Here is a 17,264-nt window from a genome sequence, read left to right on the forward strand (position 1 = left end):
AGGGTGAGGGGGAGGGTTTTCCGAAACAAAAGGGGTGTGGCTTATACGATTTTGAATACAATTTTAAACACATTTTTGTTCTCTCCTTAAGTTGAAATGTACCAGGAAGTTAGGGTTTGGGTTTGTGTTTGGGTTGTAGAACAGTTGTGTGGCTCATACAATTTTAAATGTCATTTGATGCTCTCCTTAAGTTGAAATGTACCTGGAAACTAGTGTGAGGGTGAGGGAGAGGGTTTTCCGACAAAAAAGGTGTTTGGCTTATACGATTTTGAATACAATTTTAAACACATTTTTGTTCTCTCCTTAAGTTGATATGTATCAGGAAGTTAGGGTTTGGGTTTGTGTTTGGGTTGTAGAACAGTTGTGTGGCTCATACAATTGTAAATGTCATTTGATGCTCTCCTTAAGTTGAAATGTACCTGGAAACTAGTATGAGGGTGAGAGGGAGGGTTTTCCGAAACAAAAGGGGTGTGGCTTATACGATTTTGAATACAATTTTAAACACATTTTTGTTCTCTCCTTAAGTTGAAATGTACCAGGAAGTTTTAGGGTTAGGGTTAGGTTTAGGGTTAGGGTTAGGGTTAGGGTTAGGGTTAGGGTTAGGGTTAGGGTTGTGTGGCTCATACAATTTTAAATGTCATTTGATGCTCTCCTTAAGTTGAAATGTACCTGGAAACTCGTATGAGGGTGAGGGGGAGGGTTTTCCGACAAAAAAGGTGTGTGGCTTATACGATTTTGAATACAATTTTAAACACATTTTTGTTCTCTCCTTAAGTTGATATGTATCAGGAAGTTAGGGTTTGGGTTTGTGTTTGGGTTGTAGAACAGTTGTGTGGCTCATACAATTGTAAATGTCATTTGATGCTCTCCTTAAGTTGAAATGTACCTGGAAACTAGTATGAGGGTGAGAGGGAGGGTTTTCCGAAACAAAAGGGGTGTGGCTTATACGATTTTGAATACAATTTTAAACACATTTTTGTTCTCTCCTTAAGTTGAAATGTACCAGGAAGTTAGGGTTAGGGTTAGGGTTAGGGTTAGGGTTAGGGTTAGGGTTAGGGTTAGGGTTAGGGTTAGGGTTAGGGTTAGGGTTAGGGTTAGGGTTAGGGTTAGGGTTAGGGTTAGGGTTAGGGTTAGGGTTAGGGTTAGGGAACAGTTGTGTGGCTCATACAATTTTAAATGTCATTTGATGCTCTCCTTAAGTTGAAATGTACCTGGAAACTAGGGTGAGGGTGAGGGTGAGGGTTTTCTGACAGAAAAGGGGTGTGGCTTATACCATTTTGAATACAATTTTAAACACATTTTTGCTCTCTCCTTAAGTTGATATGTATCAGGAAGTTAGGGTTTGGGTTTGTGTTTGGGTTGTAGAACAGTTGTGTGGCTAATACAATTGTAAATGTCATTTGATGCTCTCCTTAAGTTGAAATGTACCTGGAAACTAGTATGAGGGTGAGGGGGAGGGTTTTCCAAAACAAAAGGGGTGTGGCTTATACGATTTTGAATACAATTTTAAACACATTTTTGTTCTCTCCTTAAGTTGAAATGTACCAGGAAGTTAGGGTTAGGGTTAATGTTAGGGTTAGGGTTTAGGGTTAGGGTTTAGGGTTAGGGTTAGGGTTGTGTGGCTCATACAATTTTAAATGTCATTTGATGCTCTCCTTAAGTTGAAATGTACCTGGAAACTAGTATGAGGGTGAGGGGGAGGGTTTTCTGACACAAAAGGGGTGTGGCTTATACGATTTTGAATACAATTTTAAACACATTTTTGTTCTCTCCTTAAGTTGAAATGTACCAGGAAGTTAGGGTTAGGGTTAGGGTTAGGGTTAGGGTTAGGGTTAGGGTTAGGGTTAGGGTTAGGGTTAGGGTTAGGGTTAGGGTTAGGGTTAGGGTTAGGGTTAGGGTTAGGGTTAGGGTTAGGGTTAGGGTTAGGGTTGTGGAACAGTTGTGTGGCTCATACAATTTTAAATGTCATTTGATGCTCTCCTTAAGTTGAAATGTACCTGGAAACTAGTATGAGGGTGAGGGGGAGGGTTTTCCGACAGAAAAGGGGTGTGGCTTATACAATTTTGAATACAATTTTAAACACATTTTTGTTCCCTCCTTAAGTTGTAATGTACCAGGAAGTTAGGGGTTGGGTTTGTGTTTGGGTTGTAGAACAGTTGTGTGGCTCATACAATGTTAAATGTCATTTGATGCTCTCCTTAAGTTGAAATGTACCTGGAAACTAGTATGAGGGTGAGGGGGAAGGTTTTCCGACAGAAAAGGGGTGTGGCTTATACGATTTTGAATACAATTTTGAACACATTTTTGTTCTCTCCTTAAGTTGAAATGTACCAGGAGGTTAGGGTTAGGGTTAGGGTTAGGGTTAGGGTTAGGGTTAGGGTTAGGGTTAGGGTTAGGGTTAGGGTTAGGGTTAGGGTTAGGGTTAGGGTTAGGGTTAGGGTTAGGGTTAGGGTTAGGGTTGTGGAACAGTTGTGTGGCTCATACAATTTTAAATGTCATTTGATGCTCTCCTTAAGTTGAAATGTACCTGGAAACTAGTATGAGGGTGAGGGGGAGGGTTTTCCGACAGAAAAGGGGTGTGGCTTATATGATTTTGAATACAATTTTGAACACATTTTTGTTCTCTCCTTAAGTTGAAATGTACCAGGAAGGTTAGGGTTAGGGTTAGGGTTAGGGTTAGGGTTGTGGAACAGTTGTGTGGCTCATACAATTTTAAATGTCATTTGATGCTCTCCTTAAGTTGAAATATACCTGGATACTAGTATGAGGGTGAGGGGGAGGGTTTTCTGACAGAAAAGGGGTGTGGCTTATACGATTTTGAATACAATTTTAAACACATTTTTGTTCTCTCCTTAAGTTGAAATGTACCAGGAAGTTAGGGTTTGGGTTTGGGTTTGGGTTGTAGAACAGTTGTGTGGCTCATACAATTTTAAATGTCATTTGATGCTCTCCTTAAGTTGAAATGTACCTGGAAACTAGTATGAGGGTTAAGGGTAGGGTTTTCCGACAGAAAAGGGGTGTGGCTTATACGATTTTGAATACAATTTTGAACACATTTTTGTTCTCTCCTTAAGTTGAAATGTAACAGGAAGTTAGGGTTTGGGTTAGGGTTGTGGAACAGTTGTGTGGCTCATACAATTTTAAATGTCATTTGATGCTCTCCTTAAGTTGAAATGTACCTGGAAACTAGTGTGAGGGTGAGGGGGAGGGTGTTACGACAGAAAAGGGGTGTGGCTTATACGATTTTGAATACAATTTTGAACACATTTTTGTTCTCGCCTTAAGTTGAAATGTACCAGGAAGTTAGGGTTAGGGTTAGGGTTAGGATTGTGGAACAGTTGTGTGGCTCATACAATTTTAAATGTCATTTGATGCTCTCCTTAAGTTGAAATGTACCTGGAAACTAGTATGAGGGTGAGGGGGAGGGTTTTCCGACAGAAAAGGGGTGTGGCTTATACGATTTTGAATACAATTTTGAACACATTTTTGTTCTCTCCTTAAGTTGAAATGTACCAGGAAGTTTAGGGTTAGGGTTAGGGTTAGGGTTGTGGAACAGTTGTGTGGCTCATACAATTTTAAATGTCATTTGATGCTCTCCTTAAGTTGAAATGTACCTGGAAACTAGGGTGAGGGTGAGGGTGAGGGTTTTCTGACAGAAAAGGGGTGTGGCTTATACGATTTTGAATACAATTTTGAACACATTTTTGTTCTCTCCTTAAGTTGAAATGTACCAGGAGGTTAGGGTTAGGGTTAGGGTTAGGGTTAGGGTTAGGGTTAGGGTTAGGGTTAGGGTTAGGGTTAGGGTTAGGGTTAGGGTTAGGGTTAGGGTTAGGGTTAGGGTTAGGGTTAGGGTTAGGGTTAGGGTTAGGGTTAGGGTTGTGGAACAGTTGTGTGGCTCATACAATTTTAAATGTCATTTGATGCTCTCCTTAAGTTAAAATGTACCTGGAAACTAGTATGAGGGTGAGGGGGAGGGTTTTCCGAAACAAAAGGGGTGTGGCTTATACGATTTTGAATACAATTTTCAACACATTTTTGTTCTCTCCTTAAGGTGATATGTTTCAGGAAGTTAGGGTTTGGGTTTGTGTTTGGGTTGTAGAACAGTTGTGTGGCTCATACAATGTTAAATGTCATTTGATGCTCTCCTTAAGTTAAAATGTACCTGGAAACTAGTATGAGCGTGAGGGGGAGGGTTTTCCGAAACAAAAGGGGTGTGGCTTATACGATTTTGAATACAATTTTAAACACATTTTTGTTCTCTCCTTAAGATGATATGTTTCAGGAAGTTAGGGTTTGGGTTTGTGTTTGGGTTGTAGAACAGTTGTGTGGCTCATACAATTTTAAATGTCATTTGATGCTCTCCTTAAGTTGAAATGTACCTGGAAACTAGTATGAGGGTGAGGGGGAGGGTTTTCCGACAAAAAAGGGGTGTGGCTTATATGATTTTGAATACAATTTTAAACACATTTTTGTTCTCTCCTTAAGTTGAAATGTACCAGGAAGTTAGGGTTTGGGTTTGTGTTTGGGTTGTAGAACAGTTGTGTGGCTCATACAATTTTAAATGTCATTTGATACTCAGCTTAAGTTAAAATGTACCTGGAAACTAGTATGAGGGTGAGGGTTTTCCGAAACAAAAGGGGTGTGGCTTATACGATTTTGAATACAATTTTAAACACATTTTTGTTCTCTCCTTAAGGTGAAATGTACCAGGAAGTTAGGGTTAGGGTTAGGGTTAGGGTTAGGGTTAGGGTTAGGGTTAGGGTTAGGGTTAGGGTTAGGGTTAGGGTTAGGGTTAGGGTTAGGGTTAGGGTTAGGGTTAGGGTTAGGGTTAGGGTTAGGGTTAGGGTTAGGGTTGTGGAACAGTTGTGTGGCTCATACAATTTTAAATGTCATTTGATGCTCTCCTTAAGTTGAAATGTACCTGGAAACTAGGGTGAGGGTGAGGGTTTTCTGACAGAAAAGGGGTGTGGCTTATACGATTTTGAATACAATTTTAAACACATTTTTGTTCTCTCCTTAAGTTGAAATGTACCAGGAAGTTAGGGTTAGGGTTAGGGTTAGGGTTAGGGTTAGGGTTATAGGGTTAGGGTTAGGGTTAGGGTTGTGGAACAGTTGTGTGGCTCATACAATTTTAAATGTCATTTGATGCTCTCCTTAAGTTGAAATGTACCTGGAAACTAGTATGAGGGTGAGGGGGAGGGTTTTCCGACAGAAAAGGGGTGTGGCTTATACGATTTTGAATACAATTTTAAACACATTTTTGTTCTCTCCTTAAGTTGAAATGTACCAGGAAGTTAGGGTTTGGGTTTGGGTTGTAGAACAGTTGTGTGGCTCATACAATTTTAAATGTCATTTGATGCTCTCCTTAAGTTGAAATGTACCTGGAAACTAGTATGAGGGTGAGGGGGAGGGTTTTCCGACAGAAAAGGGGTGTGGCTTATACGATTTTGAATACAATTTTGAACACATTTTTGTTCTCTCCTTAAGTTGAAATATACCAGGAAGGTTAGGGTTAGGGTTAGGGTTAGGGTTAGGGTTAGGGTTAGGGTTAGGGTTGTGGAACAGTTGTGTGGCTCATACAATTTTAAATGTCATTTGATGCTCTCCTTAAGTTGAAATATACCTGGAAACTAGTATGAGGGTGAGGGGGAGGGTTTTCCGAAACAAAAGGGGTGTGGCTTATACGATTTTGAATACAATTTTAAACACATTTTTGTTCTCTCCTTAAGGTGATATGTTTCAGGAAGTTAGGGTTTGGGTTTGTGTTTGTTTTGTAGAACAGTTGTGTGGCTCATACAATTGTAAATGTCATTTGATGCTCTCCTTAAGTTGAAATGTACCTGGAAACTAGTATGAGGGTTAAGGGTAGGGTTTTCCGACAGAAAAGGGGTGTGGCTTATACGATTTTGAATACAATTTTGAACACATTTTTGTTCTCTCCTTAAGTTGAAATGTAACAGGAAGTTAGGGTTTGGGTTAGGGTTGTGGAACAGTTGTGTGGCTCATACAATTTTAAATGTCATTTGATGCTCTCCTTAAGTTGAAATGTACCTGGAAACTAGTGTGAGGGTGAGGGGGAGGGTGTTACGACAGAAAAGGGGTGTGGCTTATACGATTTTGAATACAATTTTGAACACATTTTTGTTCTCTCCTTAAGTTGAAATGTACCAGGAAGTTAGGGTTAGGGTTAGGATTGTGGAACAGTTGTGTGGCTCATAGTGTTGAGCGGCATAGGCCATATTCGAATTCGCGAATATTCGCGAATATATGGACTCATATTCGTTATATTCCCGTTTTATTTTCGCATATGCGAACATTCGCGTATGCGAAAACTATCATATGTGCATATTAGCATATACAAAATTAACATACGCGAAAATTCGCATATGTGAAAATTCGCATGTGCTAATTTTCGCATATGCGAATTTTCGCGCGCCAGTCTCACACAGTAGTATTAGAGCCTTCTTTACACCACACAAGCTGGAAGCAGAGAGGGATGATCACTGTGATGTGTACTGTGACAAAAAAAAAAAAAAAAAAAAAAAAAAAAAAACGAATATTCGTAATTACGAATATATAGCGCTATATTCGCGAAATTCGCGAATTCGCGAATATGCGATATTCGCGAATAATATTCGAATTGCGAATATTCGTGAGCAACACTAGTGGCTCATACAATTTTAAATGTCATTTGATGCTCTCCTTAAGTTGAAATGTACCTGGAAACTAGTATGAGGGTGAGGGGGAGGGTTTTCCGACAGAAAAGGGGTGTGGCTTATACGATTTTGAATACAATTTTGAACACATTTTTGTTCTCTCCTTAAGTTGAAATGTACCAGGAAGTTTAGGGTTAGGGTTAGGGTTAGGGTTGTGGAACAGTTGTGTGGCTCATACAATTTTAAATGTCATTTGATGCTCTCCTTAAGTTGAAATGTACCTGGAAACTAGGGTGAGGGTGAGGGTGAGGGTTTTCTGACAGAAAAGGGGTGTGGCTTATACGATTTTGAATACAATTTTGAACACATTTTTGTTCTCTCCTTAAGTTCAAATGTACCAGGAAGTTAGGGTTAGGGTTAGGGTTAGGGTTAGGGTTAGGGTTAGGGTTAGGGTTAGGGTTAGGGTTAGGGTTAGGGTTAGGGTTAGGGTTAGGGTTAGGGTTAGGGTTAGGGTTAGGGTTAGGGTTAGGGTTAAACAGTTGTGTGGCTCATACAATTTTAAATGTCATTTGATGCTCTCCTTAAGTTGAAATGTACCTGGAAACTAGGGTGAGGGTGAGGGTTTTCTGACAGAAAAGGGGTGTGGCTTATACCATTTTGAATACAATTTTAAACACATTTTTGCTCTCTCCTTAAGTTGAAATGTACCAGGAAGTTAGGGTTTGGGTTTGTGTTTGGGTTGTAGAACAGTTGTGTGGCTCATACAATTTTAAATGTCATTTGATGCTCTCCTTAAGTTGAAATGTACCTGGAAACTAGTGTGAGGGTGAGGGGGAGGGTTTTCCGACAAAAAAGGTGTGTCGCTTATACGATTTTGAATACAATTTTAAACACATTTTTGTTCTCTCCTTAAGTTGATATGTATCAGGAAGTTAGGGTTTGGGTTTGTGTTTGGGTTGTAGAACAGTTGTGTGGCTCATACAATTGTAAATGTCATTTGATGCTCTCCTTAAGTTGAAATGTACCTGGAAACTAGTATGAGGGTGAGGGGGAGGGTTTTCCGAAACAAAAGGGGTGTGGCTTATACGATTTTGAATACAATTTTAAACACATTTTTGTTCTCTCCTTAAGTTGAAATGTACCAGGAAGTTAGGGTTAGGGTTAGGGTTTAGGGTTAGGGTTAGGGTTTAGGGTTAGGGTTTAGGGTTAGGGTTTAGGGTTAGGGTTAGGGTTAGGGTTAGGGTTGTGTGGCTCATACAATTTTAAATGTCATTTGATGCTCTCCTTAAGTTGAAATGTACCTGGAAACTAGTATGAGGGTGAGGGGGAGGGTTTTCTGACACAAAAGGGGTGTGGCTTATACGATTTTGAATACAATTTTAAACACATTTTTGTTCTCTCCTTAAGTTGAAATGTACCAGGAAGTTAGGGTTAGGGTTAGGGTTAGGGTTAGGGTTAGGGTTAGGGTTAGGGTTAGGGTTAGGGTTAGGGTTAGGGTTAGGGTTCAGTTGTGTGGCTCATACAATTTTAAATGTCATTTGATGCTCTCCTTAAGTTGAAATGTACCTGGAAACTAGGGTGAGGGTGAGGGTGAGGGTTTTCTGACAGAAAAGGGGTGTGGCTTATACAATTTTGAATACAATTTTAAACACATTTTTGTTCCCTCCTTAAGTTGTAATGTACCAGGAAGTTAGGGGTTGGGTTTGTGTTTGGGTTGTAGAACAGTTGTGTGGCTCATACAATGTTAAATGTCATTTGATGCTCTCCTTAAGTTGAAATGTACCTGGAAACTAGTATGAGGGTGAGGGGGAAGGTTTTCCGACAGAAAAGGGGTGTGGCTTATACGATTTTGAATACAATTTTGAACACATTTTTGTTCTCTCCTTAAGTTGAAATGTACCAGGAAGTTTAGGGTTAGGGTTAGGGTTAGGGTTAGGGTTAGGGTTAGGGTTAGGGTTAGGGTTGTGGAACAGTTGTGTGGCTCATACAATTTTAAATGTCATTTGATGCTCTCCTTAAGTTGAAATGTACCTGGAAACTAGTATGAGGGTGAGGGGGAGGGTTTTCCGACAGAAAAGGGGTGTGGCTTATATGATTTTGAATACAATTTTGAACACATTTTTGTTCTCTCCTTAAGTTGAAATGTACCAGGAAGGTTAGGGTTAGGGTTAGGGTTAGGGTTAGGGTTGTGGAACAGTTGTGTGGCTCATACAATTTTAAATGTCATTTGATGCTCTCCTTAAGTTGAAATATACCTGGATACTAGTATGAGGGTGAGGGGGAGGGTTTTCTGACAGAAAAGGGGTGTGGCTTATACGATTTTGAATACAATTTTAAACACATTTTTGTTCTCTCCTTAAGTTGAAATGTACCAGGAAGTTAGGGTTTGGGTTTGGGTTTGGGTTGTAGAACAGTTGTGTGGCTCATACAATTTTAAATGTCATTTGATGCTCTCCTTAAGTTGAAATGTACCTGGAAACTAGTGTGAGGGTGAGGGGGAGGGTTTTCCGACAAAAAAGGTGTGTCGCTTATACGATTTTGAATACAATTTTAAACACAGTTTTGTTCTCTCCTTAAGTTGATTTGTATCAGGAAGTTAGGGTTTGGGTTTGTGTTTGGGTTGTAGAACAGTTGTGTGGCTCATACAATTTTAAATGTCATTTGATGCTCTCCTTAAGTTGAAATGTACCTGGAAACTAGTATGAGGGTGAGGGGGAGGGTTTTCTGACACAAAAGGGGTGTGGCTTATACGATTTTGAATACAATTTTAAACACATTTTTGTTCTCTCCTTAAGTTGAAATGTACCAGGAAGTTAGGGTTAGGGTTAGGGTTAGGGTTAGGGTTAGGGTTAGGGTTAGGGTTAGGGTTAGGGTTAGGGTTAGGGTTAGGGTTAGGGTTAGGGTTAGGGTTAGGGTTAGGGTTAGGGTTAGGGTTAGGGTTAGGGTTGTGGAACAGTTGTGTGGCTCATACAATTTTAAATGTCATTTGATGCTCTCCTTAAGTTGAAATGTACCTGGAAACTAGTATGAGGGTGAGGGGGAGGGTTTTCCGACAGAAAAGGGGTGTGGCTTATACAATTTTGAATACAATTTTAAACACATTTTTGTTCCCTCCTTACGTTGAAATGTTCCAGGAAGTTAGGGGTTGGGTTTGTGTTTGGGTTGTAGAACAGTTGTGTGGCTCATACAATGTTAAATGTCATTTGATGCTCTCCTTAAGTTGAAATGTACCTGGAAACTAGTATGAGGGTGAGGGGGAGGGTTTTCCGACAGAAAAGGGGTGTGGCTTATACGATTTTGAATACAATTTTGAACACATTTTTGTTCTCTCCTTAAGTTGAAATGTACCAGGAAGTTTAGGGTTAGGGTTAGGGTTAGGGTTAGGGTTGTGGAACAGTTGTGTGGCTCATACAATTTTAAATGTCATTTGATGCTCTCCTTAAGTTGAAATGTACCTGGAAACTAGTATGAGGGTGAGGGGGAGGGTTTTCCGACAGAAAAGGGGTGTGGCTTATACAATTTTGAATACAATTTTAAACACATTTTTGTTCCCTCCTTACGTTGAAATGTTCCAGGAAGTTAGGGGTTGGGTTTGTGTTTGGGTTGTAGAACAGTTGTGTGGCTCATACAATGTTAAATGTCATTTGATGCTCTCCTTAAGTTGAAATGTACCTGGAAACTAGTATGAGGGTGAGGGGGAGGGTTTTCCGACAGAAAAGGGGTGTGGCTTATACGATTTTGAATACAATTTTGAACACATTTTTGTTCTCTCCTTAAGTTGAAATGTACCAGGAAGTTTAGGGTTAGGGTTAGGGTTAGGGTTGTGGAACAGTTGTGTGGCTCATACAATTTTAAATGTCATTTGATGCTCTCCTTAAGTTGAAATGTACCTGGAAACTAGGGTGAGGGTGAGGGTTTTCTGACAGAAAAGGGGTGTGGCTTATACGATTTTGAATACAATTTTGAACACATTTTTGTTCTCTCCTTAAGTTGAAATGTACCAGGAGGTTAGGGTTAGGGTTAGGGTTAGGGTTAGGGTTAGGGTTAGGGTTAGGGTTAGGGTTAGGGTTAGGGTTAGGGTTAGGGTTAGGGTTAGGGTTAGGGTTAGGGTTAGGGTTAGGGTTAGGGTTAGGGTTAGGGAACAGTTGTGTGGCTCATACAATTTTAAATGTCATTTGATGCTCTCCTTAAGTTGAAATGTACCTGGAAACTAGGGTGAGGGTGAGGGTGAGGGTGAGGGTTTTCTGACAGAAAAGGGGTGTGGCTTATACCATTTTGAATACAATTTTAAACACATTTTTGCTCTCTCCTTAAGTTGAAATGTACCAGGAAGTTAGGGTTTGGGTTTGTGTTTGGGTTGTAGAACAGTTGTGTGGCTCATACAATTGTAAATGTCATTTGATGCTCTCCTTAAGTTGAAATGTACCTGGAAACTAGTATGAGGGTGAGAGGGAGGGTTTTCCGAAACAAAAGGGGTGTGGCTTATACGATTTTGAATACAATTTTAAACACATTTTTGTTCTCTCCTTAAGTTGATATGTATCAGGAAGTTAGGGTTTGGGTTTGTGTTTGGGTTGTAGAACAGTTGTGTGGCTCATACAATTGTAAATGTCATTTGATGCTCTCCTTAAGTTGAAATGTACCTGGAAACTAGTATGAGGGTGAGAGGGAGGGTTTTCCGAAACAAAAGGGGTGTGGCTTATACGATTTTGAATACAATTTTAAACACATTTTTGTTCTCTCTTAAGTTGAAATGAACCAGGAAGTTAGGGTTAGGGTTAGGGATAGGGATAGGGATAGGGATAGGGATAGGGTTAGGGTTAGGGTTAGGGTTAGGGTTAGGGTTAGGGTTAGGGTTAGGGTTAGGGTTAGGGTTAGGGTTAGGGTTAGGGTTAGGGTTAGGGTTAGGGTTAGGGTTGTGGAACAGTTGTGTGGCTCATACAATTTTAAATGTCATTTGATGCTCTCCTTAAGTTGAAATGTACCTGGAAACTAGTATGAGGGTGAGGGGGAGGGTTTTCCGACAGAAAAGGGGTGTGACTTATATGATTTTGAATACAATTTTAAACACATTTTTGTTCTCTCCTTAAGTTGAAATGTACCAGGAGGTTAGGGTTAGGGTTAGGGTTAGGGTTCAGTTGTGTTGCTCATACAATTTTAAATGTCATTTGATGCTCTCCTTAAGTTAAAATGTACCTGGAAACTAGTATGAGGGTGAGGGGGAGGGTTTTCTGACAGAAAAGGGGTGTGGCTTATACGATTTTGAATACAATTTTAAACACATTTTTGTTCTCTCCTTAAGTTGATATGTATCAGGAAGTTAGGGTTTGGGTTTGGGTTTGGGTTGTAGAACAGTTGTGTGGCTCATACAGTTTTAAATGTCATTTGATGCGCTCCTTAAGTTGAAATGTACCTGGAAACTAGTAGGAGGGTGAGGGGGAGGGTTTTCCGACAAAAAAGGGGTGTGGCTGATATGATTTTGAATACAATTTTAAACACATTTTTGTTCTCTCCTTAAGTTGAAATGTACCAGGAAGTTAGGGTTTGGGTTTGTGTTTGGGTTGTAGAACAGTTGTGTGGCTCATGAAATTTTAAATGTCATTTGATGCTCTCCTTAAGTTAAAATGTACCTGGAAACTAGTATGAGGGTGAGGGGGAGGGTTTTCCGAAACAAAAGGGGTGTGGCTTATACGATTTTGAATACAATTTTAAACACATTTTTGTTCTCTCCTTAAGTTGAAATGTACCAGGAAGTTAGGGTTTGGGTTTGTGTTTGGGTTGTAGAACAGTTGTGTGGCTCATACAATTTTAAATGTCATTTGATGCTCTCCTTAAGTTGAAATGTACCTGGAAACTAGTGTGAGGGTGAGGGGGAGGGTTTTCCGACAAAAAAGGTGTGTGGCTTATACGATTTTGAATACAATTTTAAACACATTTTTGTTCTCTCCTTAAGTTGATATGTATCAGGAAGTTAAAGTTTGGGTTTGTGTTTGGGTTGTAGAACAGTTGTGTGGCTCATACAATTGTAAATGTCATTTGATGCTCTCCTTAAGTTGAAATGTACCTGGAAACTAGTATGAGGGTGAGAGGGAGGGTTTTCCGAAACAAAAGGGGTGTGGCTTATATGATTTTGAATACAATTTTAAACACATTTTTGTTCTCTCCTTAAGTTGAAATGTACCAGGAAGTTAGGGTTAGGGTTAGGGTTAGGGTTAGGGTTAGGGTTAGGGTTAGGGTTAGGGTTAGGGTTAGGGTTAGGGTTAGGGTTAGGGTTAGGGTTAGGGTTAGGGTTAGGGTTAGGGTTAGGGTTAGGGTTAGGGTTAGGGTTGTGTGGCTCATACAATTTTAAATGTCATTTGATGCTCTCCTTAAGTTGAAATGTACCTGGAAACTAGTATGAGGGTGAGGGGGAGGGTTTTCCGACAGAAAAGGGGTGTGGCTTATACAATTTTGAATACAATTTTAAACACATTTTTGTTCCCTCCTTAAGTTGAAATGTACCAGGAAGTTAGGGGTTGGGTTTGTGTTTGGGTTGTAGAACAGTTGTGTGGCTCATACAATGTTAAATGTCATTTGATGCTCTCCTTAAGTTGAAATGTACCTGGAAACTAGTATGAGGGTGAGGGGGAAGGTTTTCCGACAGAAAAGGGGTGTGGCTTATACGATTTTGAATACAATTTTGAACACATTTTTGTTCTCTCCTTAAGTTGAAATGTACCAGGAGGTTAGGGTTAGGGTTAGGGTTAGGGTTAGGGTTAGGGTTAGGGTTAGGGTTAGGGTTAGGGTTAGGGTTAGGGTTAGGGTTAGGGTTAGGGTTAGGGTTGTGGAACAGTTGTGTGGCTCATACAATTTTAAATGTCATTTGATGCTCTCCTTAAGTTGAAATGTACCTGGAAACTAGTATGAGGGTGAGGGGGAGGGTTTTCCGACAGAAAAGGGGTGTGGCTTATACAATTTTGAATACAATTTTAAACACATTTTTGTTCCCTCCTTAAGTTGAAATGTACCAGGAAGTTAGGGGTTGGGTTTGTGTTTGGGTTGTAGAACAGTTGTGTGGCTCATACAATGTTAAATGTCATTTGATGCTCTCCTTAAGTTGAAACGTACCTGGAAACTAGTATGAGGGTGAGGGGGAAGGTTTTCCGACAGAAAAGGGGTGTGGCTTATACGATTTTGAATACAATTTTGAACACATTTTTGTTCTCTCCTTAAGTTGAAATGTACCTGGAAGTTAGGGTTAGGGTTAGGGTTAGGGGTAAGGGGTTAGGGTTAGGGTTAGGGTTAGGGTTAGGGTTAGGGTTAGGGTTAGGGTTAGGGTTAGGGTTAGGGTTAGGGTTAGGGTTAGGGTTAGGGTTGTGGAACAGTTGTGTGGCTCATACAATTTTAAATGTCATTTGATGCTCTCCTTAAGTTAAAATGTACCTGGAAACTAGTATGAGGGTGAGGGGGAGGGTTTTCCGAAACAAAAGGGGTGTGGCTTATACGATTTTGAATACAATTTTCAACACATTTTTGTTCTCTCCTTAAGGTGATATGTTTCAGGAAGTTAGGGTTTGGGTTTGTGTTTGGGTTGTAGAACAGTTGTGTGGCTCATACAATGTTAAATGTCATTTGATGCTCTCCTTAAGTTAAAATGTACCTGGAAACTAGTATGAGGGTGAGGGGGAGGGTTTTCCGAAACAAAAGGGGTGTGGCTTATACGATTTTGAATACAATTTTAAACACATTTTTGTTCTCTCCTTAAGATGATATGTTTCAGGAAGTTAGGGTTTGGGTTTGTGTTTGGGTTGTAGAACAGTTGTGTGGCTCATACAATTTTAAATGTCATTTGATGCTCTCCTTAAGTTGAAATGTACCTGGAAACTAGTATGAGGGTGAGGGGGAGGGTTTTCCGACAAAAAAGGGGTGTGGCTTATATGATTTTGAATACAATTTTAAACACATTTTTTTTCTCTCCTTAAGTTGAAATGTACCAGGAAGTTAGGGTTTGGGTTTGTGTTTGGGTTGTAGAACAGTTGTGTGGCTCATACAATTTTAAATGTCATTTGATGCTCAGCTTAAGTTAAAATGTACCTGGAAACTAGTATGAGGGTGAGGGTTTTCCGAAACAAAAGGGGTGTGGCTTATACGATTTTGAATACAATTTTAAACACATTTTTGTTCTCTCCTTAAGGTGAAATGTACCAGGAAGTTAGGGTTAGGGTTAGGGTTAGGGTTAGGGTTAGGGTTAGGGTTAGGGTTAGGGTTAGGGTTAGGGTTAGGGTTAGGGTTAGGGTTAGGGTTAGGGTTAGGGTTAGGGTTAGGGTTAGGGTTAGGGTTAGGGTTGTGGAACAGTTGTGTGGCTCATACAATTTTAAATGTCATTTGATGCTCTCCTTAAGTTGAAATGTACCTGGAAACTAGGGTGAGGGTGAGGGTTTTCTGACAGAAAAGGGGTGTGGCTTATACGATTTTGAATACAATTTTAAACACATTTTTGTTCTCTCCTTAAGTTGAAATGTACCAGGAAGTTAGGGTTAGGGTTAGGGTTAGGGTTAGGGTTAGGGTTATAGGGTTAGGGTTAGGGTTAGGGTTAGGGTTGTGGAACAGTTGTGTGGCTCATACAATTTTAAATGTCATTTGATGCTCTCCTTAAGTTGAAATGTACCTGGAAACTAGTATGAGGGTGAGGGGGAGGGTTTTCCGACAGAAAAGGGGTGTGGCTTATACGATTTTGAATACAATTTTAAACACATTTTTGTTCTCTCCTTAAGTTGAAATGTACCAGGAAGTTAGGGTTTGGGTTTGGGTTGTAGAACAGTTGTGTGGCTCATACAATTTTAAATGTCATTTGATGCTCTCCTTAAGTTGAAATGTACCTGGAAACTAGTATGAGGGTGAGGGGGAGGGTTTTCCGACAGAAAAGGGGTGTGGCTTATACGATTTTGAATACAATTTTAAACACATTTTTGTTCTCTCTTAAGTTGAAATGAACCAGGAAGTTAGGGTTAGGGTTAGGGATAGGGATAGGGATAGGGATAGGGATAGGGTTAGGGTTAGGGTTAGGGTTAGGGTTAGGGTTAGGGTTAGGGTTAGGGTTAGGGTTAGGGTTAGGGTTAGGGTTAGGGTTAGGGTTAGGGTTGTGGAACAGTTGTGTGGCTCATACAATTTTAAATGTCATTTGATGCTCTCCTTAAGTTGAAATGTACCTGGAAACTAGTATGAGGGTGAGGGGGAGGGTTTTCCGACAGAAAAGGGGTGTGACTTATATGATTTTGAATACAATTTTAAACACATTTTTGTTCTCTCCTTAAGTTGAAATGTACCAGGAGGTTAGGGTTAGGGTTAGGGTTCAGTTGTGTTGCTCATACAATTTTAAATGTCATTTGATGCTCTCCTTAAGTTAAAATGTACCTGGAAACTAGTATGAGGGTGAGGGGGAGGGTTTTCTGACAGAAAAGGGGTGTGGCTTATACGATTTTGAATACAATTTTAAACACATTTTTGTTCTCTCCTTAAGTTGATATGTATCAGGAAGTTAGGGTTTGGGTTTGGGTTTGGGTTGTAGAACAGTTGTGTGGCTCATACAGTTTTAAATGTCATTTGATGCGCTCCTTAAGTTGAAATGTACCTGGAAACTAGTAGGAGGGTGAGGGGGAGGGTTTTCCGACAAAAAAGGGGTGTGGCTGATATGATTTTGAATACAATTTTAAACACATTTTTGTTCTCTCCTTAAGTTGAAATGTACCAGGAAGTTAGGGTTTGGGTTTGTGTTTGGGTTGTAGAACAGTTGTGTGGCTCATGAAATTTTAAATGTCATTTGATGCTCTCCTTAAGTTAAAATGTACCTGGAAACTAGTATGAGGGTGAGGGGGAGGGTTTTCCGAAACAAAAGGGGTGTGGCTTATACGATTTTGAATACAATTTTAAACACATTTTTGTTCTCTCCTTAAGTTGATATGTATCAGGAAGTTAAAGTTTGGGTTTGTGTTTGGGTTGTAGAACAGTTGTGTGGCTCATACAATTGTAAATGTCATTTGATGCTCTCCTTAAGTTGAAATGTACCTGGAAACTAGTATGAGGGTGAGAGGGAGGGTTTTCCGAAACAAAAGGGGTGTGGCTTATATGATTTTGAATACAATTTTAAACACATTTTTGTTCTCTCCTTAAGTTGAAATGTACCAGGAAGTTAGGGTTAGGGTTAGGGTTAGGGTTAGGGTTAGGGTTAGGGTTAGGGTTAGGGTTAGGGTTAGGGTTAGGGTTAGGGTTAGGGTTAGGGTTAGGGTTAGGGTTAGGGTTAGGGTTAGGGTTAGGGTTAGGGTTAGGGTTAGGGTTGTGTGGCTCATACAATTTTAAATGTCATTTGATGCTCTCCTTAAGTTGAAATGTACCTGGAAACTAGTATGAGGGTGAGGGGGAGGGTTTTCCGACAGAAAAGGGGTGTGGCTTATACAATTTTGAATACAATTTTAAACACATTTTTGTTCCCTCCTTAAGTTGAAATGTACCAGGAAGTTAGGGGTTGGGTTTGTGTTTGGGTTGTAGAACAGTTGTGTGGCTCATACAATGTTAAATGTCATTTGATGCTCTCCTTAAGTTGAAATGTACCTGGAAACTAGTATGAGGGTG

Source organism: Hyla sarda, chromosome 5 (genome assembly GCF_029499605.1).
Source record: "Hyla sarda isolate aHylSar1 chromosome 5, aHylSar1.hap1, whole genome shotgun sequence".
Taxonomy (NCBI): Eukaryota; Metazoa; Chordata; class Amphibia; order Anura; family Hylidae; genus Hyla; species Hyla sarda.